The 26,127-nt window shown below is 39.0% G+C and overlaps 2 pseudogenes; both read right to left on the reverse strand.

Moving 5' to 3' along the window:
- Positions 1–3,806: 3,806 nt before the first annotated feature.
- On the reverse strand, positions 3,807–7,061 carry LOC138097743 (tigger transposable element-derived protein 1-like; annotated as a pseudogene).
- Positions 7,058–8,231, reverse strand: LOC138097744 (tigger transposable element-derived protein 1-like; annotated as a pseudogene).
- Positions 8,232–26,127: the final 17,896 nt, after the last annotated feature.

Consider the following 26,127-nt stretch of genomic DNA (forward strand, 5'->3'; position numbering starts at 1 on the left):
TTTGCACCACCATTCCTGAGAGGTATCCAAGCATGAGCTGATATTTAGAGAGTCCAGGTTTCTATCCATGAACTCTTCCCCAATAATTAATTCACAAGTATCTATCAAGACTAATGTGATTCTTTCAAAATAATTTTCATGAAATAATTTACATTGAAAATCTGTGATTTCAATCTCAAAGATTAGATATATCAAAATATAGAACAGTGGAATTCATATACATTGACTGAATAATAAAATATCTTCTAAATCTTTAAACTAATTAGATTTTTCATTTTGGTTTGGCAATTATAAGACTTAACAAATTTCTCAAAGCTTAAGAATGGTTAAGCACTTTTACATATTAAAAATTATAAACTATAGACTTTACAGATCTTGTGTGGTTTTAGTCCTTTATTTTTCAAATAAAGGTTAATTTTTACTAATTAACCATATTGATAACTAACAATTGAGTTTTACTATGTACAAGTTATTCTAAGAAGTTGATCTACAAGTTTTACAGATATATTCAATTTATATTGTTTAACAAATTACCACAAACTGAGCTGCTTAATACAACACATATTTATTATCTCATTGTTTATGTGGGTCAGGAGTTAGGACAAAGCTTGGCTGAATCCTCCAGAGTGTCCCACAGCTGCAAGCAAGAGGTCGTCAAGCTGTGTTTCTTTCTGGGGTTAAGGGTTCTCTCCCAGCTCATGCGATTCTTGGCATAACTTGCAGCTCTATGACAGGTCCCGTTGTCTTCTGGCATGCTGCATGGACCACTCAGCTTCTAGAGCTGCCTTTTGCCCTCAGTTCTTCACCTCATGACTCGCTCCCGTGCCCTCTCACATCACACTACCAAAGGTCTTCAAGGCCAGAAGCGAATCTGTCCGCTCTGCGGCATTGGAGTCTTACATAATGTAACCTAATTGGGATTGACACCCCATCACCTTTGCAATATTCTACACCTGAAGTGTGCTGTGCTCCTATGAGAATCTAATGCCGCTGCTGATCTGCCAGGAGGCAGAGCTCAGATGGTAACATGAACAATGGGGAGCAGCTGTAAATACCGACGAAACTTCCTTCACTCACCTGCTGCTCATGACCTGCTCCACTGACTAGTCCTAGGGGTTGGGGTCCCCTGTTCTATGAAGGAGAAGCAATTCACAGATCCCACCTACACTCAAGGGGGAGGTATTATATCCAGTATGACTCATCAGACTCACCTCACTGTGTATCTGCCACCATACATGAGAAAGAACAGTAAACAATGGTGGACTTGGATTTCCTTCTGGATCTTCAGCTCCCAAATTCCATGTTCTACCTAATAAAGCATACTTGCGATGTAATCTCCTGTTCTCTTTCCCAAGGCAGTGTTTGAATGGGTCCATAAAATAAAATGAGCAGATAATTTCACATTTACATTCCTGTAAACAGCTTGACCTTTATTCGATTCAAATTATTGCTCCCTGGAGATTTCCTGATCTAGAATCTGGTTTCTACCATCAGATAGGAGGGTGCTGTAAATAGGTGGGCCTGGTACCAGGGGAGCAGATGCAAGAGCCTGGGACACTGCATCTGCTTTCATTCATCTTCTCCTCCAGGCCTGCTAAAGATTGTTCATGAGAGCAAGGCTGGCAAAAACTCAGTTGTTAGGTACCCATATTATAACACTGGGAATGTCCATGTGCAAACCTAGGATGGCATATAATCTGTCTCTGCAACTCAGAAGAGGATGTTTATTTACAACAGATATTTTTGAAAGACATCAAGTGAGTTTTTCACTACTTGCTGTGGACGTATCACTACAGGAAATATGCAAAAATGTATTCCCAAAATAGTTTATTCTTTCAGCTTAATACATGTGACATGTTTATAGAGCAATGAGCTCTTGTTTGGAAGCATCAATATAGAACTGTTTCTTTAGAAAAGCGGGAGATGATGCAAATTGGGAACTTCACTGATATGGGAGTCAGAAAACTGGTTCATGTCCTTATTTCAACATTAATCAGTTTTGTGACCTTGTAAGGCATTTAGTTTTTCTGTATCTCATTTCTTTTATCTACAATTTGAAAGGGTATAAATAAATTATCTCCAACATTTCTGCGGTATTGCAGTATGTGACTTTGGCCACTGGTAGTTACTGTTGCAATTACTTTTCCTTGTAACTTTGCTATATACAGCAAAGGCATAAATTGTTTCGTGACACTGGGTGATTGCTTAAAGATGTGGTAAATCATTGACAATTAGGAAGTGTGCAGCCCTCCAAAATCAAACCATTCCTTCTATCCTTGCCTTTGCTTAGAATCAACAAAAAGTGAACAAGGAAATAAAACTAGCTCTGCTTTGATTTGTTATGGGCTGAGGTAGGTCAAGAGGTTCTTATTTTTCCCAAGCTAAGTCCTTGCTCCTAACCTTATATTTGCTGCAAGAAGAAACACTGGTGCAATTGAATTCATTTCTGATTTTAAATCACCCTGGGCCCCACATTTCAAATGAGCCACAGTATTTAAATTCAGGCTTCATGGACGGTACCACAGAAATGCTTCAGAATGCCAACTGAGCGTCAAAACACATTGCATCTGTAATTAAGAAGTTGGATGCTATTATTTTATGTTTTCTTTTTGTATAAGTAGTCTTTAGCCATAGTGTCACTATCCACTACGATGGATACTTTGAAGTAGAATGGAGGAGACAATGCTGAAAATACAAGATACTTGGAATCTACACATACAGCAGTGAGAAAAATTCCTCACATATAAAGTCCTTGCCCCCACCCTCCCCAGAGTATCTCTGACGAGTAGAACACAACGGGATTAATTGCCACCAAAAGCTGAGGCAGGTTTTTAACCTTCGTGTTCAGAGGCTGAGGTGACAGCTTCCTTTGCCTCCTCCTTAAGTAAGCAGTGATTAAACTCTCAAGGAGCCAGTCTCAGACATTATTATATCAAGACTTCCATTCTGGGCGGCTGTGTCTTTTTGCCTTTCCTTCTTGTTCCTTGTTCTTTTTTCTTCTTTTTACTCCCCAGAGAAAGTGATCAAGAGGCAGCTTTGCCTTGAACTAGACTCTCTGTAGTTCCCTGATCTTTAGAAGGGTTTCAGACCTGTACTTGCAGTTCCTTACACTCTGCTTTGACTTTGCAGACTCCGGGGATAAGCTGCTTCAGTTAGCACTGAATACAAAGGTGAAGCTCACATTAGATTCTGACTTAAAAGACAAAAGACACAGTTTCGGTACAGAAGTTCTGCTCTGTACACAGTAGAGTGCTTTATGATAATGATTATAATAAAAGTGATGATTTAAAGACAACTATACATTTCGTAAAGCTGTTTCACAGATATTATCAACCCTGATCTCCCCAAAGCCTCAGTTAGGTAGACACAGTAGTTTTTACCCTTATTTTACACTGGTAAAAACCAAACCTAAGGAGACTAAGTGAATTCCCCAGGGTGTCACTGTTAGGAAGCATCAGAACTGAGATGAAAATCCAGAAGATCTTGTTCTAATTATTTATCCATTGCACTCATTGCTTTATCTTCATTATGCTGCCTCAACTAGCATGTGTTTCCACTCACTGCTAATTTTAATTTCATCTACAAGGAAGTGATAACAGGCAGACCTCAGAAATTGCAGGTTCAGTTGCAGATCACATCAATTGAGCAAATATTGCAATGAGTCCCATGAAATTTTTGGTTTCAGATTGCATTTAAAATTGATGTTTTAGTATACCACAGTCTATTAAATCAGCAACAGTATTATGTCTGAAAAACAATGTACATACTTTAATTTAAAATACTGGGTTGCTAAAAAATACTAACCATCATCTGAGCCTTCTGCAAGTCACAGTCCTTTTTGCTAGTGGAGGATCTTGCCTCAATGTTCATGGATGTTGATGGGTCAGATGCATGGTTGCTGAGTGCTGAGGTGGCAGCAGCAATTTCTTAAAATAGTGAAATTTGAAGCATTGATTGACTCTTCCTTTCACAAATGAATTATCTGTAACATGCAATGCTGTTTGATAGCATTAAATGCACAGTAGAATTTCTTTAAAAATTGGAGTGAATCCTCTCAAACTCTGCCACTGCTTTGTCAACTAAGTTGATGTAATAAATCCTTTGTTGCTTTTTCAACAGTCTCCATAGCATCTTCACCAAGAGAAGATTTCATTTTAAGAAGCCACTTTCTTTTCCCATTACAAGAAGCAATTCCTCAACAATTAAAGTTTCATCATGAGATTGTAGCCACTCAGCTATACCTCTATGATTTCCTCTTCTAATTCCAGCTCTCCTGCGATCTCCATCACATCTGTAGTTCCTTCCTCCAGTGAAGACCTTAACCCCTCAAAGTCATCCATGATGGCAGGATAAATTTCTTTCAAACTCCTGCTAATGTTGATATTTTGACCTTTCCCCATGAATCATAGATGTTCTTAATCACATCTAGAATTATTTCCACAAGATTTTCAATTGACTTTGCCCAGATCCATCAGAGGAATCACTATCTATGGCAGCTATAGCTGCACAAAATGTATTTCTTAAGACTTGAAAGTAGAAATGACTCCTTGGCTGTAGAATGGTTGCTGTGTTAGCAGATACAAAAACAACATTGATCTTGCTGTACATCTCTGTCAGAACTCAGGTGACTAGAACATTACCTATGAGCAACAATATCTTGAAGAGAATCTTTTTTTTTTCCTGAGCAGTAGGTGTCAACATTGGGCTTAAATATCCACTAAATTATGTTGTAAATAGACTTTGGACTTTCTTCTTCCATTTGGACTTTGTTCATCTGGACTTTGTTCTTCTATTTAAGGAGGACAGAGAATAAATTTAGCATAATTTTTAAGGACTTAAGGATTTTCTAAATGATAAATGAACATTAGCTTCAACTTAAAGTCACCAGGTGTATTAGTCCCTAATAAGAGAGCCAATCTGATCCTTAAAGATTTGAAGCCAGGCACTGACTTCTCCTCTCTAGCTATGAAGTCCTGAATAGAATCTTCTTCCAAAACTAGGCTGCTTTGTCTATATTATAATCTGTTGCTTCAGTTCAGTTCAGTTGCTCAGTCCTGTCCTACTCTTTGAGAGTCCATGAACCACAGCACGCCAAGCCTCCCTGTCCATCACCAACTCCCGGAGTTCACCCAAACCCATGTACATCGAGTTGGTGATATCATCAAACCATCTCATCCTCTGTTGTCCCCTTCTCCTCCTGTCCCCAATCCCTTCCAGCATCAGAGTCTTTTCCAGTGAGTCAGCTCTTCACATCAGGTGGCCAAAGTATTGGAGTTTCAGCTTCAGCATCAGTCTTTCCAATGAACACCCAGGACTGATCTCCTTTAGGATGGACTGGTTGGATCTTCTTGCAGTCCAAGGGACTCTCAAGAGTCTTCTCCAATACCACAGTTCAAAAGCATCAATTCTTTGGTGCTCAGTTTTCTTTATAGTCCAACTCTCACATCCATACATGACCACTGGAAAAACCATATCCTTGACTAGACAGACCTTTGTTGACAAAGTAATGCCGCTACTTTTCAATATGCTGTCTAGGTTGGTCAAAACTTTCCTTCCAAGGAGTAAGCATCTTTTAATTTCATGGCTGCAGTCACCATCTGCAGTGATTTTGGAGCCCAGAAAAATAAAGTCTGACACTGTTTCCACTGTTTCCCCATCTATTTGCCATGAAGTGGTGGGACTAGCTGCCATGATCTTAGTTTTCTGAATGTTGAGCTTTAAGCCAAATTTTTCACTCTCTTCTTTTTCACTCTCCTCTTGACGTTCATCAAGAGGCTCTTTAGTTCTTCTTCACTTTCTGCCATAAAGGTGGTGTCATCTGCATATCTGAGGTTATTGATATTTCTCCTGGCAATCTTGATTCCAGCTTGTGCTTCCTTCAGCCCAGCGTTTCTCATGATATACACTGCATAGAAGGTAAATAGGCAGGGTGATAATATACAGCCTTGGTGTACTCCTTTTCCTATTTGGAACCAGTCTGTTGTTCCATGTCCAGTTCTAACTGGTGCTTCCTGACCTGCATATATGTTTCTCAAGAGACAGGTCAGATGGTCTAGTATGCCCATCTCTTGAAGAATTGTCCACAGATTTTTGTGATCCACACAGTCAAAGACTTTGGCATAGTGAATAAAGCAGAAATAGATGTTTTTCTGGAACTCTCTTGCCTTTTTGATGATCCAGCAGATGTTGGCAATTTGATCTCTGATTCCTCTGCCTTTTCTAAAACCAGCTTGAACATCTGGAAGTTCATGGTTCACATATTGCTGAAGTCTGACTTGGAGAATTTTAAGCATCATTTTACTAGCCTGTGAGATGATGCAGTTGTGCTGTAGTTTGAGCATTCTTTGGCATTGCCTTTCTTTGGCATTGGAATGAAAACTGAATTTTCCAGTCCTGTGGCTGCTGCTAAGTTTTCCAAATTTGCTGGCATATTGAGTGCAGCACTTTCACAGCATCATCTTTTAGGATTTGAAATAGCTCAACTGGAATTCCATCACCTCCACTAGCTTTGTTCATAGTGATGCTTCCTAAGGCCCACTTGACTTCACATCCCAGGATGTCTGGCTCTAGGTGGGTGATCACACCATCGTAATTATCTGGGTCGTAAAGATCTTTTTTGTACAGTTCTGTGTATTCTTGCCACCTCTTCTTATATCTTCTGCTTCTGTTAGGTCCCTACCATTTCTGTCCTTTATCGAGCCCATCTTTGGATAAAATGTCCCTTGGTATCTCTAATATTCTTGAAGAGATCTCTAGTCATTCCCATTCTATTGTTTTCCTCTATTTCTTTGCATTGAGGAAGGCTTTCTTATCTCTCTTTGCTATTCTTTGGGACTCTGCATTCAAATAGGTATATCTTTCCTTTTCTCCTTTGCTTTTGCCTCTCTGCTTTTCACAGGTATTTATTTGTAAGGCCTCCTCAGACAGCCATTTTGCTGTTTTGCATTTCTTTTTGGGGGAATGGTCTTGGTTCCTGTCTCCTGTACAATGTCATGAACCTCCATCCATAGTTCATCCAGCACTGTATCTATCAGATCTAGTCCCTTAAATCTATTGCTCATTTCCACTATAATCGTTAGAGATTTGATTTAGGTCTTACCTGAATGGTCTAGTGGTTTTCTCCACTTTCTTCTATTTCACTTTGAGTTTGGCAATAAGTAGTTCATGATCTGAGCCACAGTCAGCTCCCAGTCTTGTTTTTGCTGACTGTATAGGGTTTCTCAATCTTTGGCTGCAAAGAATATAATCAATCTGATTTTGGTGTTGACCATCTGGTGATGTCCATGTGTAGAGTCTTCTCTTGTGTTGTTGGAAGAAGCTGTTTGCTATGACCAGTGTGTTCTCTTGGCAGAACTCTAATAGCCTTTGCCCTGCTTCATTCTGTACTCCAAGGCAAAATTTGCCTATTACTTCAGGTGTTTTTTGACTTCTACTTTTGCATTCCAGTCCCCTATAATGAAAAGGACATCTTTTGTGGGTGTTAGTTCTAGAAGGTCTTGTAGGTCTTCATAGCACTGTTCAACTTCATCTTCTTCAGCGTTACTGGTCAGGGCGTAGACTTGGATTACCATGATATCAATTGGTTTGCATTGGAAACGAACAGAGATCATTGTTTCATTTTTGAGATTCCATCCCAATACTGCTTTTTGGACTCTTTTGTTGACCAAGATGGCTACTGCATTTGTTACTCCAGAAAGTGTAACCATATTTATTATTTTAGCTAGCTCTTCTGGAGAACCTGCAGCAGCTTCTACATGAACACTTGATGCTTCTCCTTGCATTTGTCGAGATGGCATCTTTCCCTAAGCCTCATAAACTAACCTCTGCTAGCTTCAACCTTTTCTTCAGCAGCTACCTCATTTCTCTTGGTCTTCACAGAACTGAAAAACAGGAAGTTCTTCCGAATTAAGCTTGTCTGAAGAGAATCTTGACTGCTTTTATCTTCTATCCAGACCATTAAAACCTTAACTGTACCAGCAATAGGGCTGTTTTGCTGTCTTACTATTCTTGTGTACTCTGGGGTAGCTAATATAACTTTCTTCAAGAATGCTTCCCTTGTGTTTACAACTTGGAAAATAGGCACAAAAAAGCCTAGTTTTTAGCAATCTCAGCTTTCAATATGCCTTCCTCACTAAGCTTAATTATTTCTGACTTTTGATTTTGGTGAAAGAGGTGTCACACTTCCTTTCACTTCAGCACTTAGAAGTCTTTGTAAGGCTGTTAATTGGCATAATTTCAATAATGTTGTGATTCAGGAGAGAGGCAAGGAGCAGCAAATTGGTGGAGCAGAGCATGCATAAAATTTATGGATTAAGTTTGCCATCTTACTTGGGCATGTTTTGTGCTGCCCCCCCAAATAATCACAAGTATAATGTCAACAGTCACTGATCACAGAGCACATAACAAATACAACAACAATTTAAAAGTTTGAAAGGTGAGAGTTATGAAAATGTGACACAGACACAAACTAGCAAATGATGTTGGAAAAATGACGCCAATAGCCTTGCAAGTTGCAGGTTGCCACAAAAATGCAATTTGTTAAAAATTACAATTCCTGTGAAATCCAATAAAGCAAAGCATAATGAAACCAGATGTGCCTGTATTTTCAGCAGTATTATGTCTTCCATTCTAATTCAAAGAGACACTTAATTGTAGTTTTAGTGGCTTCAGTCATGTCTGACTCTTTGCGACCTCATGGACTGTAGCCCACCAGGTTCCTCTGTCCATGGATTCTCCAGGCAAGAATACTGAAGTGGGATGCCATTGCCTTCTCCAGGGGATCTACCCAACCCAGGGACTGAACCTGGGTCTCCTGCATTGCAGGCAGGTTCTTTACCACTATTGACACCAGGAAAGCCTAAAGAGACACTTACTTAATATAATTTACTACCAATCTACAAATATAATTTGCTTCCCTTGTGACTCAGCTAGTTAAGAATCTGCCTGGAATGTGGGAGACCTGGGTTTGATCCCTGGCTTGGGAAGATCCCCTGAAAAAGAGAAAGGCTACCCACTCCAGTATCCTGGCCTGGAGAATTCCATGAACTCTATATTCCATAGGGTCACAAAGGGTCAGATACAACTGAGTGACTTTCATTTTCAATCTAGAAGAATTGACCTAACTGTTAATTTGACATTTTGATCACTAAGTATGTGACTGTTTATAGGTGAGATGCAGCATGTAAATTCAGAATAGGTACTCACGGGAATCCACAGACATGTGATTCGATCAGTAAAGGACACAAAAAGATTCATTGGAAGACTTCTTGGGTCTTTCCAGTGCCAATCAGTTAATGGAATCCAGAAGTATTCCATATTTATTTCCTACTAAATTAACTTTCCATCTTTTTTTGTTGTTTGTTTGTTTTGTTTAATAGAGTGTGTTCCACATTACTTTGAGTTGCACCATCATTGGAAATTATCAATCTCTTTTAATCTTTCTATACAATGACCTTTCATTTGAAATACCGACTCTTGAATGATGAGTTCTTTCCGCAATTTTGGGCAAAAATTCTCAAAAGGGAATCTGGCAGAACAGCATCTAGGTTCATTCATTCACTGGGGACTCTGAACACAGAGAAAGGTTACTGTGTCCTAGGCACTGTTTCAGGTGTTAGGCTTCAAGCAGTAAACACAATAGACACATTGTCTGTGGTCTCGGTCTTTTATTTTTATATTTTAATAATTTAAGTTCTTTTCCAACTGAAGCCTAATGAGGAGGTGCAGACAGAAGATGAAGAAGAAAGAGAAAGGAAGGAAGGAAAGAAGAAAAGAAGAAAAGAAAGAAAGAGAAACAAAGAAAGAAAACACTGGAGTATTGAGATATTGAAGCTGAGGGAAAGGTTTGTTTCGTTTTTTAACTCCCAACATGTTTTTCAGGATGCTGGGTTGGGAACTGGCAAAATATACAGAAGAAAATACTTAGCGATCAAGGGTGGTATTCTATTAGAATGAGGTATACATAATGGAAATAAATGGGTCATTTTTTTGAATGTTCTGTGTTTTTATTGATTAGAACTATGTGCAGTTGCAATCTTTTCATCATACATAAGATATATACCAAACAAATAACATGCATATAATATAAATGGGAATGAATGACCCACTATTGATCAGACATATTCTGGTAGTTACAGAGTATTGTTTTATTCTTTCTTTGGTAATTTTGAGTTTGGCAGAACATTGGTCCTCTATTTAAGCTGTTGCATATCTAACTGTCCGAATGAAATTAATCTAGTAAATGGAGAATAAATATTTACACAAACTTAAAGGAACATGCTAGGTTTATTACATGAGTGACAAGAACAGAATTCGTAATTACATTTTGAAATGTTTATCTGGCTGTTTTTATGTGGGTTAGGTTGATAGGGGGCAATGCTTAAGTAAGAAATGTGCTAAGGACGCTGGCACAGAAATGCAAGAAATTAATAACCGTTGCCTAGAGAGTTTGCTGGCAAAAAAATTGAAGCAACAAAAGCAAATTAGGAGTTTGTTCACAAAGTAGTTCCACAGGGCTGGGTAATTTATAAGATGGGACCATGTGGAAAGGGAGAGTTCAGCTTAAACATGTTGGTTGCTCAGTAGTGTCTGACTCTTTGTGATCTCTTGGACTGTAGCCTACCAGGTTCCTCTGTCCATGGGATTCTCCAGGCAAGAATACTGGAGTGGGTTACCATTCCCTTCTCCTGAAAGTCTTCCTGATCCAGGGATCAAACCTGGAACTCCTGCATTGCAGGCAGACTCTTTACTGTCTGAGCCACCAGGGAAGCTTGAATTTAACTCCCAAATTTTGCTCCAGATCTCCCTTCTGGCCATGTCACAATGTTCTTGGAGCTGAATTGCGATCTGAGATGCTTCTGACTTGTTTCTCTCTTTCTTTCTCTCCCTAGGGAGGTGTCAAATATACATCTTCAGTATATGATTGCAGTGATTTTCATGCAAGCACTCACAGATTATATTTGGAAAAGATGAACTTTCCTACAGTAAAGGTTTGTGCATGGGTTGAAGGTCATCTATATACCCCATTTTTTTTTTCCTACCTCTGCCATTCTGACTTATTTAGCATAGATGTAACAAATTTACCTTAGGGAATTCTATCTGTGATCCAGTTCATCTGAAAGATAACAGGACCCAATAGGAAACACTTCCTCACTCCCACTCCTACACCAACTATTAAACAATTCTGGGCTGAACCAGGTTTATATTCTAGACGTGTTTCTGCTTAGCTGCTCAGTTGTGTCTGACTCTTTGCAACCCCATGGACTGTAACCTGCCAGGCTCCTCTGTCCATGGGGACTGTCCAGGAAAGAATATTGGAGTAGGCTGCCATGCCCTCCTCCAGGGGATCTTCCCAACCCAGGAATCGAACCCAGATCTCCCACATGGTAGGCGGGTTCTTTACCATCTGAGCCACCAAGGAAGCCCATATTCTAGACAGAGATGTGTAAATTTAGGGCAAATTCTAACATCATAAATGCGTTCAACCCCAAACATGACTATAAAAAATATTGTAGAAATACTGGAGGAATGTTATATTTGACAACTAAGACATGTGTTTCTCATATATAGTTGCTGGGAGGTGGGCCACAGAGGATACTGCTATGATTTATGTTGGAGAGTGTTTTTCTTATGTTCTTCTCTCAGAGTTTTAGAGTTTCTGGTCTTACATTTAGATCTTTAATCCATTTTGAGTTTATTTTTGTGTATGGGGGTGTTAGAAAGTGTTCTAATTTCATTCTTTTACAAGTGGTTGACCAGTTTTCCCAGCACCACTTGTTAAAGAGATTGTCTTTAATCCATTGTATATTCTTGCCTCCTTTGTCAAAGATAAAGTGTCCATAGGTGCATGGGTTTATCTCTGGGCTTTCTATTTTGTTCCATTGATCTATATGTCTGTCTTTGTGCCAGTACCATACTGTCTTGAAGACTGTGGCTTTGTAGTAGAGCCTGAAGTCAGGCAGGTTGATTCCTCCAGTTCCATTCTTCTTTCTCAAGATTGCTTTGGCTATTCGAGGGTTTTTGTATTTCCATTCAAATTGTGAAATTATTTGTTCTGGCTCTGTGAAAAATACCGTTGGTAGCTTGATAGAGATTGCATTGAATCTATAGATTGCTTTGGGTAGTATACTCATTTTCACTATATTGATTCTTCTGATCCATGAACATGGTATATTTCTCCATCTATTTGTGTCCTTTTTGATTTCTTTCACCAGTGTTTCATAGTTTTCTATATATAGGTCTTTTGTTCTTTAGGTAGATATATTCCTAAGTATTTTATTCTTTTCACTGCAAAGGTGAATGGAATTGTTTCCTTAATTTCTCGTTTTGTTTTCTCATTGTTAGTGTATAGGAATGCAAGGGATTTCTGTGTGTTGATTTTATATCCTGCAACTTTACTATATTCATTGATTAGCTCTAGTAATTTTCTGGTGGAGTTTTAAGGGTTTTCTATTTAGAGGATGATGTCATCTGCAAACAGTGAGAGTTTTACTTCTTTTTAATTTGGATTCCTTTCATTTCTTTTTCTGCTCTGATTGCTGTGGCCAAAACTTCCAAAATTGTGTAGTGGTGAGAGTGGGCACCCTTGTCTTGTTCCTGACTTTAGGGGAAATGGTTCTGATTTTTCACCACTGAGGATAATGTTTGCTGTGGGTTTGTCATATATAGCTTTTATTATGTTGAGGTGTGTTCCTTCTATTCCTGCTTTCTGGAGAGTTTTTATCATAAATGGATGTTGAATTTTGTCAAAGGCTTTCTCTGCATCTATTGAGATAATCATATGGCTTTTATTTTTCAATTTGTTAATGTGGTGTATTACATTGATTGATTTGCAGATATTGAAAACCCCTTGCATCCCTGGGATAAAGCCTACTTGGTCATGGTGTATGACCCAGCAATGCCACTGCTGGGCATACACACGGAGGAAACCAGAGTGAAAGAGGCATGTGTACCCCAGTATTCATCACATCACTGTTTATAATAGCCAGGATGTGGAAGCAACCTAGATGTCCATCTGCAGACGAATGGATAAGAAAGCTGTGGTACATATACACAATGGAGTATTACTCAGCCATTAAGAAGAACACATTTGAATCAGTTCTAATGAGGTGGATGAAACTGGAGCCTATTATACAGAGTGAGGTAAGCCAGAAAGAAAAACACCAATACAGTATGCTAATGCATATATATGGAATTTAGAAAGATGGTAATGATAACCCTGCATATGAGACAGCAAAAGAGACACAGATGTATAGAACAATCTTTTGGACTCTATGGGAGAGGGTGAGGCTGGGATGATTTGGGAGAATGGCAATGAAGCATGTATAATATCATATGTGAAACAAATTGCCAGTCCAGGTTCAATGAATGATACAGGATGTTTGGGGCTGGTGCACTGGGATGACCCAGAGGGACGAGATGGGGAGAAAGGTGGGAGGGTGGTTCAGGATGGGGAACATGTGTACACCCATGGCAGATTCATGTTGATATATGGCAAAACCAATACAATATTGTAAAGTAATTAACCTCTAATTAAAATAAATAAATTTATATTAAGAAAAAAATAACAAAAATAAATAAGTAAACAGTATAATCAAAGGACATCAAAGATGGTTTCCTTTTTTTTTTTTTTTTTTAATTTGTTGTAGATTCAGGGTCAACAGCAGGAAAACTCACCCTGAGCTTCAATTTTTTAAAAGAACTTTTCTGTCAGATTTTTTGATACCTGACTGTCAAATTGACATTGCTGCTATCCCTGAGTTGAGTTTTCCAGGTGTCATCATTCTCACACTCTTTGAGCCCGACTGTTTCTTACTTGCTGTGGATTGTGAATAAAATAGCCAAGACTGCAAACAATAGTATGTTAACCTATCTCTCATCATTAAGATTCTGAATAAAGACAGAAACAACAGCGTAGCTCTATATGTAGGCCTAACAAGAGCTATTTTAGGTGATCACATCTTTTCTCACATTTAACTCTGTTACAGAGAAATGAAGTTTCTGGAAAACAAGCTCCTGGGTAAGTGGCATAGCACTGGACACTGACCTTTTCAGAGAATGTATAGAATGTAAATTAGTGCCCTGACATTTTATGCATGCTGCAATGTCCGATAGAAAAGATGGACAGAATTTAAATTAGCTTGGTTTCACACTTCATACAAGCAATGCACTAGACTCTTATTTTCAGTTGTGTGCTTATTGCATTTATGGTTTTTATTAAGAGTGCTATTACTTCCATTTAGGCAGCATTTCTGCTTTCAGAGGGCCTACACTAAAATCTAGAACTATATGAAATAGAGAAATATTTTACCATTTTACAAAGTATAAAGTCGAGACAAAATAAAGGAAGTCCATTTGCCCCAAGTCAAAGAAAATATGACGGATCCAAAATTACAACCTGAGGATGTTTCATTCTCAGCTACTCCTACTATGTTGATTAACATTAGTTTCCTATTGTTAACCTGAGTTGGTGAAGTTTAGGATATATGAATTTCCACGGTTTAACCTTATTTATATAGATTTCAAATTGCATTTGAGAAATACACTCAAAAAGTATACTTTGCATGATTTGAGAACATTAAACAGGTTTTTTTTTTCTTTAACGGTGTGTTAAAAGATGATAATCATATTGGATGCAGCTTGTTAACAACTTTCTGTTAGTAAAAACTAACTTTTTGTAGTTTTTAGCCCTAATACCTATCAATCACTAATCAATACTTAAACTTAATTCTACTGTGATCCATTATACACAGTAATTAAATGAATTTTCAAAACTAAATAGGAATCTATTTTCATGAAGCCTAGTCATATATTCATGTAAATCCATTTGCAAGAAAAAAGCCTTTGTTTACATATTTAGATTGCTATGTTACTGCTTCAGCTGCCAATATAATAAAGTAAAAGGTACACAGCTACTCACAGTATCTGACTATGTTATAGAAATTTAAAATATCAGGAAATCATTGTCACCTAAAATAAACAGTCACCTTGTTTGAGAACGACAGTGTGTGCATAAATAAGAAATAGACATGGAGGCTCTTCAGTAAGGAAAGGCATGAATGTGTTAGCATGCACAAAATTGTTCATCTCTTTAAGCCACAGATGATGAATATAAAGCATGTTAAATGAGTGTTCTCCTATTAATGAACTGTTACAGGGGTTTTTTAAACTCTCATGGGAGATTCATAATCAGTGAACAGTTATAACCTTTCCTTTTTGTTGGCTTCTTAGATATATCACTAAGTATGCAAAGTGCTTTATACAAGAAAATCAATAAATGCAATGCTTAGATGATGAATGTTTACAATTTACCCTTTCACTACTACTGCGTGGTAATAAAAACAACACCTGAAAAAGAAAAGTGAGGTTACAAACATACAACAGATACCTGCCCCCAACTAAATATTTTCCTAGTAGTAAAATCAGACCAATTTCATTGCAAGCATTTTACCTTATTGCACATAAATGGCAGATTTTATATAAGTCATCTATCCCATTCAAAAGGTAAGTGCAGACAGTTTAGGGAAAACTTGGAATAAAATTCATTACACAGTTGGGCAAATCATTCTTGCATTCCACAAAAGCAAACAGTAAATATGAATGAATACAGTTGGCTTACCTATAACTCTGTCTCAAAAAACACCTTTTTTATGGATAAAATATCTCAAAAGCTAAATTACCCAGCATCACAATACTTTATGCGAAACAGCTGTAGAAAGTTTCACACCTTTCTGAAAGGTAGGGCAATATCATATGCATTTGCAATGTGACAAGGAGTTTTCATTACACAGGAGTGCTCTGTAGGAGTGCTTTTTAAGCCTTGGAAGTCAATTCTTTTCTGCATTGGGAAAACTGTCATACAATTAAAGTAATGAAAGCAATCCTATTTCTCTCCTGCTGAAAATTCAGTTTCCTATAGTAACAAGACAGTCAGAAATCATTTCCTTTGTTAATACTTAAAAAAAAAAAAAAGAAAGAGAGGAGCATTTTCTTTTAGAACAAGTCTAGAGAATACCCCAATAGATATTATATGAGTTTTCTGTTTTGAAAATAATGCCATGCATAATAATTCTCTTCCCTATGCATTTTTAGTGAAAAAAAAAAATCCAGTGTGTATGTCACAGTATAAAGCTTGATTTCTTTCCTTTGAGGTTGTGTTTACTATTTGCTACTCGACATGAAAGGAAGTGCCTTGTAGAGTAGCCAAGCAGAGACCAAGGACTCATAAATCCCTACTGCTTAAGGTCAAAAAATGCTGTGAGAACTTTCCATAAAGACCACAGCCCCAGAGCCCAGGTCACTTATTTTGATATAATGCCATTACTCCCCTCTCCCCACTGAAGTTACATTAAAAAAAAAAAAGTCATTTAACTTATGTTTCCACCCACTATCAAGGGAAGACCAAACTAAATGTTTGGAGAACCGGACCTTTAGAAAAGGGAGTTTAGAAATGATATATGTAATAATGTATCATGCAATCCGAGTTAAGTCACACATATTCACATAAGGAAAGATATGCAAAATGATTATTATTATTTAAATAATTCCAAAAATTTACTATACTTTTACTATCATTTCCTTTTCATTCTTAAGTTTTCAACAAAGAGTTCAATGTATGTGTCAATCTATCTGCCTATCCATGCTTCAATTTGTGAACCTGCAATTCTTTATGTCTTTATTTATGTCTGGCTTGATTAGTTGTCTATAATTTTTTCAGTGGACAAACATACCGGTTCAGTTAAAAAACTGTATTGCACTAAGGAATATCTGAAAATTATCCAGACTGTTTACTGTGGAATGACTAAACAACCAGCTCTGGGGACCCGAGTATACATCTTTATCTGGATGTTGGAGAAGCACCCAAGCTCTGCCCTCTCTGTGGATGGGAGTGGCAATATTTCACAGTTGCCAAGGTCTCCCAGGTAATTCCTGTGATTATCTGGCACCCGGATCACTCCTGTTCTAGTGACTGGATGTCAACGGTTGCAATAAGGATACTACACCAGGCTAAGGTGCCTCTACAATTTATTGCTGTTGTGGTTCATTTGCTAATTTGTGTCCAACTCTTTGTAACCCCATGACCTGAAGAATGTCTGGCTTCTCTGTCTTTCACTATCTCCCAGAGTTTGCTCAAATTCATGTCCATTGAGTTGATGATGCCATACAACCATCTCATCCTCTGCTGCCCTCTTCTCCTGCTCTCAATCTTTCCCAGCATCATGGTCTTTTCCAGTTAGCTAGCTCACCTTCAATTCATGCAGTCTCCAATTCCCACAGCTGCTGAGTGCTGAAAGTTGAACTCACTCCCCACCCTGGGGAAAGTAGTCCTTTCCTGAAGGCAAACCTCAATGGGGTCTCACACTGACATCATAGCAGAATCAAAGCTCAAAGCCCCTCATCTCTTCTAGCTGACCCCAGCCTTGTAAGATTCCCTTCCCCACAGCAGAGCTTACTCCTTCACACATTTTATAAAATATTGGGGAATTTGTCCAAGATCATGGCATGTGATTGGGCTTTTCAGGTGTTGCTAGTGGTAAAGAACTCTCCTGCCAATGCAGGAGACATAAGAGACACAGGTTTGATCCCTGGGTTGGGAAGATTCCCCTGGAGGAGAGCATGGCAATCCTCTCCAGTATTCTTGCCTGGAGAATCCCCAGGCTAGCAAGCTACAGTCCAAGGGGTCACACTGAGTCCAACACAATGAAGTGACTTAGCACTCAGCATGCCTGCATTGCATATAATTAGTAAGGATCCTACCTGACTTGATATGTTGACTGGGTAGTTTCCATAAATAGTTAGTCTACTTTTCAAGATGGTTAATTTAGATATGTTATGATATAAAATCTGGTTGATTTCATAAAGAACCATAGGAACCTACGATAATTGCCTTAATGTTGACATGAAAAGAAAGTAAAAGAACATCCTTTGTAATATGAAAATTATTGCTTGTAAGCACGGATGGTTTCTCCTTGATTATAAAACCCGCAACTAAGAAACTAAAAATAGCTAGGTTATGCTATTCATGTATGTAGCAATTATCATGAAAGCATTTGATTATATTCATTCATAATAATGGTGCCATCTTCATTTATAGGTTTATAAACATTTCAGACTCTATTACCTAGTAGCATTATTTCATTCTGTAATGACAGAATATATTATCTTTTGTTTTATGGATGAAGCAGAGTGCAGCAAGTAAAGAACCAGCAAAGGGTACATAGCCAAATACTTGGAATACTGACTGTAAAAGCATAAATACTGGCTGCATGATAGCAGGGTTTGCTTATTTCTTTGTGTGGTATTTCTATTATTTTGTAAAGATAGGTCAATGTGAGAATGTCTAAATAAACTGATCACCCTTTTTAGTTAGAATATCAGCTAATATTCAGGATAATAACATAAAGGATTGTGAATGCAGCTACAGTTAATTTTCTGTTTAGATAACTTGTGATAATTTATCTATGATAAATTAATATCATAGTTATATGATATCAATGATAGTTGAAGATGTTTTTAATATTTATTAAGATATAGAGTAGCTTCATGGTGAGTTGATTTTATATGTTTAACTGCCTTGCTGGTTTGAGTACATCAATTTTCATTTCTCTCACTTAAAATACTGAAAAAAATATTTTTAAGCTTTCTCCATAAATAGAACCCAATGCCTTGCTGTACAAAGGAAAACAGTAACAAAGCAAAAGCTGTTGAAAATCTGAATGATTATAAAATTTTAAAATACATTTCTGCAATCATTTAGTTTGCCAAAACAATGTTAATCTGTGGATCTCTTTCTTAAAACATAGCTGATTGCAATTTAGGTTATTACCATTAAGTTAAAAGTCTCTAAATTCTGCAAGGGCTTCCCAGGTGGCTCTGTGGTAAAGAATCTGCCTATCAATGCAGGGAATGCATGTTTGACCCCTGGGTGTGGAATGTTCTCTGGAGAAGAAAATGGCAACACACCCCAGTATGCTTGCCTGGGAAATTCCATGGACAGGGGAGCCTGGTGGGCTACAGTCCACAGGGTTGCAAAACACTGGACATGATTGAGCAATTTAGCACACACTCCCACACACAAATTCTGCAAGCACAGTGTACAGATCTGTGGCCTACCTATGACCATATCTAAACCTAAATGCAATATTGGAGTGGACCTTTCAGTGTTGAGCTACTTACATTCTACCTTAAAATGTGCCACTCATCAAGTTGTCAAGTTTTAAAATTCTCCTGCAGAAACAATATTACCTAACCAAAAATAGAATACTGACACCAAAGTTAATAGAGAATCAAAAATGCATGTTAATTTTAAATTGTTTTAGAGGCTTAAAGCCAAAGCAGAGGATACCAAATATATTGACTGACCAGTCTAGCAGAGACATTGATCTGCCCACTTCTACAACTCTCTTTAAAATAATCTGCTCCTGCTCTCAGCCCTGAAGGCCTTGCTTACAATATGTGAATCTTTACCTTCTGCATGTGTAACTGAACCACTGAAAAACAACTGAATTAAGGTGGATTACTTCACTTGTGAGAATAAGTAAGAGTTTTATTAATTTTTCCATTGAAAATCCATGTAAATAAACAAACCAAAGAGCTTTGCATCAAACTAAAGAGCTTCTGCACAGCCAATGAAAGAATACATTGAAAAGGCAACCTACAGAAAGGGGGAAAATATCACAAATTGTATCTGACAAGGGATTCAGTGCAGTTCAGTTCAGTCTCTCAGTTGTGTCTGACTATTTGCGACCCCATGAACCGCAGCACGCCAGGCCTCCCTGTCCATCACCAACTCCCGGAGTCTACCCAAACCCATGTCCATTGAGTCGGTGATGCCATCCAACCATCTCATCCTCTGTCATCCCCTTCTCTTCATGCCCTCAATCTTTCCCAGCATCACAGTCTTTTCAAATGAGTCAGCTTTTCACATCAGGTGGCCAAAGTATTGGAGTTTCAGCTTCAACATCAGTCCTTCCAATGAACAACCAGGACGGATCTGCTTTAGGATGGACTGGTTAGATCTCCTTGCAGTCTGGGGGACTCTCAAAAGGCTTCTCCAACATCACAGTTCAAAAGCATCAATTCTTCGGTGCTCAGCTTTCTTGACAAGGGATTACTATCTGATGAAATTAAAAGATGCTTACTCCTTGGAAGAAAAGTTATGACCAACCTAGATAGCATATTCAAAAGCAGAGACATTACTTTGCTGACTAAGGTCCGTCTAGTCAAGGCTATGGTTTTTCCAGTAGTCATGAATGGATGTGAGAGTTGGACTGTGAAGAAAGCTGAGTGCCGAAGAAGTGATGCTTTTGAACTGTGGTGTTGGAGAAGACTCTTGAGAGTCCCTTGGGCTACAGGAGATCCAACCAATCCATTCTGAAGGAGATCAGCCCTGGGATTTCTTTGGAAAGACTGATGCTAAAGCTGAAACTTCAGTACTTTGGCCACCTCACGCGAAGAGTTGACTCATTGGAAAAGACTCTGATGCTGGGAGGGATTGAGGGCAGGAGGAGAAGGGGCAACAGAGGATGAGATGGTTGGATGGCATCACTGACTTGATGGACGTGAGTCTGAGTGAACTCCGGGAGTTGGTGATGGACAGGGAGGCCTGGCGTGCTGTGATTCATGGGGTCGCAAAGAGTGGGACAGGACTGAGCAACTGAACTAAACTGATATATATATATATACATATGTACTCGTCCAGCTTGATGACAAAGAAATCAAATAACCTGATTAAAAATGGGAAAAGAACATGAATAGACATTTTTCCAAAGAGGACATCCAAATGACCAATAGCTTGTGTGAAATCATGATAAATATACCAATCATCAGTGAAGTGCAAATCAAAACTACAATGATATATCACCTCACGCCTCTTAGGATGGCTATTAAAAAGAAAACCACAAGTGTTGACAAGGATGTGGTTGGTTCAGTCTGTGGGTAGGGTACCCACAATTATAGGGAGCCAGGTGTACTATGCAGTTCTATTTAAGGGGCTTGAGCATCTGAGGATTTGTGTGTCCACAGAGGATCCTGTAACCACTATCCCTATGGATGTTGCAGAATGACTGCAGTGTTTCTTACCTTCTGCCCTATTCTAAAGCCCTTGATTCTGCTGCTGCTGCTGCTAAGTCACTTCAGTCTTGTCTGACTCTGTGTGACCCCATAAATGGCAGCCCACCAGGCTCCCCTGTCCCTGGGATTCTCCAGGCAAGAACACTGGAGTGGGTTGCCATTTCCTTCTCCAATGCAGGAAAGAGAAAAGTGAAAGTGAAGTTGCTCAGTCCAGTCCAACACCTGGTGACCTCATGGACTGCAGCCTACCAGGCTCCTCCATCCATAGGATTTTCCAGGCAAGAGTACTGGAGTGGGTTGCCATTGCCTTCTCCCTTATACCTTCACAAATGTCTTCCTGAAGTCACTATGACCAACCTAGATAGCATATTGAAAAACAGAGACATTACATTGCCCACAAAGGTCCATCTAGTCAAGGCTATGGTTTTTCCAGTGGTCAATATGGATGTGAGAGTTGGACTGTGAAGAAAGCTGAGCGCCGAGGAATTGAGGCTTTTGAACTGTGCTGTGGGAGAAGACTCTTGAGAGTCCCTCGGACTGCAAGGAGATCCAACCAGTCTATTCTGAAGGAGATCAGCCCTGGGTGTTCTTTGGAAGGAATGATGCTAAGGCTGAAACTCCAGTACTTTGGCCACCTCGTGCGAAGAGTTGACTCATTGGAAAAGACTCTGATACTGGGAGGGATTGAGGGCAGGAGGAGAAGGGGATGACAGAGAATGAGATGGCTGGATGGCATCGCTGACTCGATGGACGTGTGTTTGAGTGAACTCCGGGAGATGGTGATGGACAGGGAGGCCTGGCGTACTGCAATTCATGGGGTCGCAAAGAGTCGGACACGACTGAGCGACTGAACTGAACTGAATTGAAAGTCACTAAACAAGATATTTGCTGCACACGTCTCAGTCCAGAACCTAGTGTAATATCAAAGAGTTAATCGCCCAGTTGTGTCTGACTCTTTGCAATCCCATGGACTGAAGCCCATCAGTTTCCTCTGTCCATGGGGATTCTCCAGTTAAGAATACTAGAGTGGGTTGCCATTTCCTCCTCTAGGGCATCTTCCTGACTCAGGGATTGAATCTGGATCTCCTGCATTGCAGGCAGATTCTTAACAATCTGAGCCACCAGGGAAAAACAACTTCCAAAACTGTATTAAGATCTATGTTATTTTTTTGGTGTTTAAGACCATGGCCTCTTGAATAAGCCTTGAATTCTAGTCTTCATTCACCACTCTTTAGCTGTATAACTTTAGAGAAGTATTTCACTTCTTTATGCTCACTTATACAAAAGTTATTATTATAATACCTTACTTGAGGGCTGTTTATAGAATTAAATAAGGACGTTTGTATAAAACACTTAGCATTAAAGTACTTAGATAAAGGAAAAGATCAAGAACAGTTACAATTGTTCAACTGATTAATTATATAATCTTGATCAGAATAATGTAATGGATGGGATTAAAAGTGACTCTACTTAGTGTCATATCCAGTAACTCATTTATGTGCACACACATATTAAATCAAATTTTATCAATAATTCAATCATTTCTCAATCACATCAATCATTATTATGACACAAAAAGAGCCTGTATTGTGAACTGTGGACTTGTGTAAGTCCCAAGTAGATGCTACACTTAGTCCCATCTTTCTAAAAGTTGAGGTAGACAGCATATAAGAATGGTATTTGACCTATCTGTGGAACTGATGACCAGCAAGTAAATATTTATTATGTGGTTGAGAATAGTAAGTTAGATTTTTAGTGCAAGTGGAGGGTGTTAAAAGAGTAATCCAGTCAATGTTAGTCTTTGTCATTGTTCATAACATCTACTTGGGCCTCCCATGCAGCACTAGTGGTAAAGATCCTTCCTGTTAATGCAGGGGACATAAGGGATGTGGGTTCCATCCCTGGGTTGGGAAGATCCCCTGGGCAAGGGTATGGCAACCTACTCCAGTATTCTTGCCTGGAGAATCCCATGGACAGAGGGGCCTGGCAGGGTACAGTCCATGGGGTCACAAGAGTCAGACACAACTGAAGTGATGTAATAAGCACACAAACATCTGCTTAGCATAATGGTAACACAAGGACCACATGTTCTCTGGTTGAACTCAAACTATCACTACTAATGCTGGGCTAGATACTGACATAATACCAATCTTCTAGAATCCAAACACAAGTGAGATCCCCTTCCCCCCACCAGAATAGCTTTAGGAAGCCTGGCATAGACTGTCACTCAGACAAAAGTTTTATCACTGAACATAATTTGAGTGATAATTTTTAATTTCTCTAATATTAATATGCATATGAATCACCTCAGCATATTTCTAAACTGGATTCTGGTTGATGAGATTATGTCTTTCTACCAAGCTTTCAGGTAGATACTAAGATTGCTGCCGACCCACAGATCATAATTTAGGTAGCAAGATCTTAGGCAGAATCTTGATTTGTGTTTAGGATCCAGGAAGACTCATGTCTTACTCGACTTCCTAATGTTATATTTTAAGGTCAAATAATTCTTACTTATATCTTCTTCTCCTATTTATAAGTACTCCATCCTTTGCTATATAGGATGCATTTTCAGAGCCCTGAACCTTAACTTGTCCTAATCCCAAATAATAAGATAGGATTGCTCTCCTAGAGTAATTCATGTAAATTAACCCATCTGACATATGCACACCTATCCACTCAATCTACTGTCAATTGTGCCCAAATGTTAAAGCTGCTGTTTTCTGGATCATGTTATTTTACATTCAGAATAAAGGATGTGAAATCATTAAAGATTCCTGAAAAGGCAAGACAAAGTTTTCTAGCTTGTGGTGTCAGCATGAACACAGCATATCAGCTCTTGGGTCTTTTGGCCAAGGCTAAGGCTAAAACCTATTTCTTCATATTAGCTTACCATTCTGTAAGCAGAGCAAGAGACAACATCGCATGTTCCAAACCTTGTAGATTTAACCCTCCTCCTAACAGGTTGGAGGAACCTTCTTCTGGTGCTACTGGAGAGTTCCTTCAGTCCTCTTCCATTACAGGAACTAAACCTAGCAGCATCGGGACCCATGCACACCAGCTCAGAAATAGGATTTCAATCCTCTTGATTCTTCATTGTTAAAGGCGGGGGCGGGGGGAGGGGGGAGGGGAGGATTTGACTAGGATAATGTAGCAATATCCTAGTAGGAGTGGCAGGCATAAAAGAGCTCTTGGCACTAGAGATGAGGATTGGCATTAAGCCATATTTGGAATTATGATTTGTCACCTTCACTGCTAGGGATATCTTCATGATTTTGAACTTCATATAAAATTCAGTTCAGTTCAGTCACTCAGTCATGTCCGACTCTTTGCGACCCCATGAACCACAGCACACCAGGCCTCCCTGTCCATCACCAACTCCCAGAGTCCACCCAAATCCATGTCCATTGAGTTAGTGATGCTATCCAACCATCTCATCCTCGGTTTTCCCCTTCTCTTCCTGCCCTCAATCTTTCCCAGAGTCAGGGTCTTCTGAAATGAATCAGTTCTTAGCATCAGGTGCCCAAAGTATTGGAGTTTCAGCTTCAACATCACTCCCACCAATGAACACCCAGGTCTGATCCCCTGTAGGATGGACTGGTTGGATCTCCTTGCAGTCCAAGGGATTCTCAAGAGTCTTCTCCAACAGCACAATTCAAAAGCATCAGTTATTTAGCACTCAGCTTTCTTTATAGTACAACTCTCACATCCATACATGACCACTGGAAAAACCATAGCCTGGACGAGAGGGATCTTTGTTGACAAAGTAATATCTCTGCTTTTCAATATGCTGTCTAGGTTGGTCATAACTTTCTTTCCAAGGAGTAAGTGTCTTTTATTTCATGGCTGCAATCACCATCTGCAGTGATTTTGGAGCATAGAAAAATAAAGTCAGCCACTGTTTCCACTGTTTCTCCATCTATTTGCCATGAAGTGATGGGACCGGATGCCATGATCTTCGTTTTATGAATGTTGAGCTTTAAGCCAACTTTTTCACTCTCCTCTTTCACTTTCATCAAGAGGCTCTTTAGTTCTTCTTCACTTTCTGCCATAAGGGTGGTGTCATCTGCATATCTGAGGTTATTGATATTTCTCCTGGCAATCTTGATTCCAGCTTGTGCTTCCTCCAGCCCAGCGTTTCTCATGATGTCCTCTGCATGTAAGTTAAATAAGCATGGTGACAATATACAGCCTGGATGTACTGCTTTTCCTATTTGGAACCAGTCTGTTGTTCCATGTCCAGTTCTAACTGTTGGTTCCTGACCTGTGTATCGGTTTCTCAAGGGGCAGGTCAAGTGGTCTGGTATTCCCATCTATTTCAGAATTTACTAGTGCCTAAAATTCAATCAGAAGATAACCAGAATGTATGTCTCAATGATAACTTCCAGAAATATAGACTAGTGTCTGGCATCATTTGAAAAACGAACTTACTATCTTGAAGGATAATAGAATGCATCCATTCACATATTCCTGCTGGTGATTTCTTGACAAAATTCTGCTTGAATTTTATGATTTCCACATGTACCTTGACTGAAGTTAAATGGGAATCTCTCAGATACTAAGATTATAAGTTAGTTCTCTTTGTTAATATGTGCCTCATCTTCTTTATCCATTTATCTGCTGATGGACATCTAGGTTGCTTCCACTTCCTAGGTACATATATACAATGGAATATTACTCAGCAATAAAAAATAATGAATTTTAGTTAGTTCCAGTGAGGTGGATGAAACTACAGCCTGTTCCATAGAGTGAGTTAAGTTAGAAAGAGAAAAACAAATATAGTATATGGAATCTAGAACAAATATTATTGATGAACCTGTTTGCAGAGGAGGAATGGAGATGCAGATATGGAGAATGGACTTGTGGACACAGTGGGGGAATTAAAGAGTGAGATTAACAGAGAAAGTAGCATTGACATAAATACACTACCATATGTAAACTAAATAGCTGGTGAGAAGCTGCTGTGTAACACAGGGAGCCCAGCCTGGTGCTCAGTGATGACCTAGAGGGGAGGGGTTGAGGGAGAGGAGAGAAGCTCAAGAGGGAGGTGGTATATGT

The sequence above is a fragment of the Capricornis sumatraensis genome, chromosome 21, assembly GCF_032405125.1.
Source record: "Capricornis sumatraensis isolate serow.1 chromosome 21, serow.2, whole genome shotgun sequence".
NCBI classification, from domain to species: Eukaryota; Metazoa; Chordata; class Mammalia; order Artiodactyla; family Bovidae; genus Capricornis; species Capricornis sumatraensis.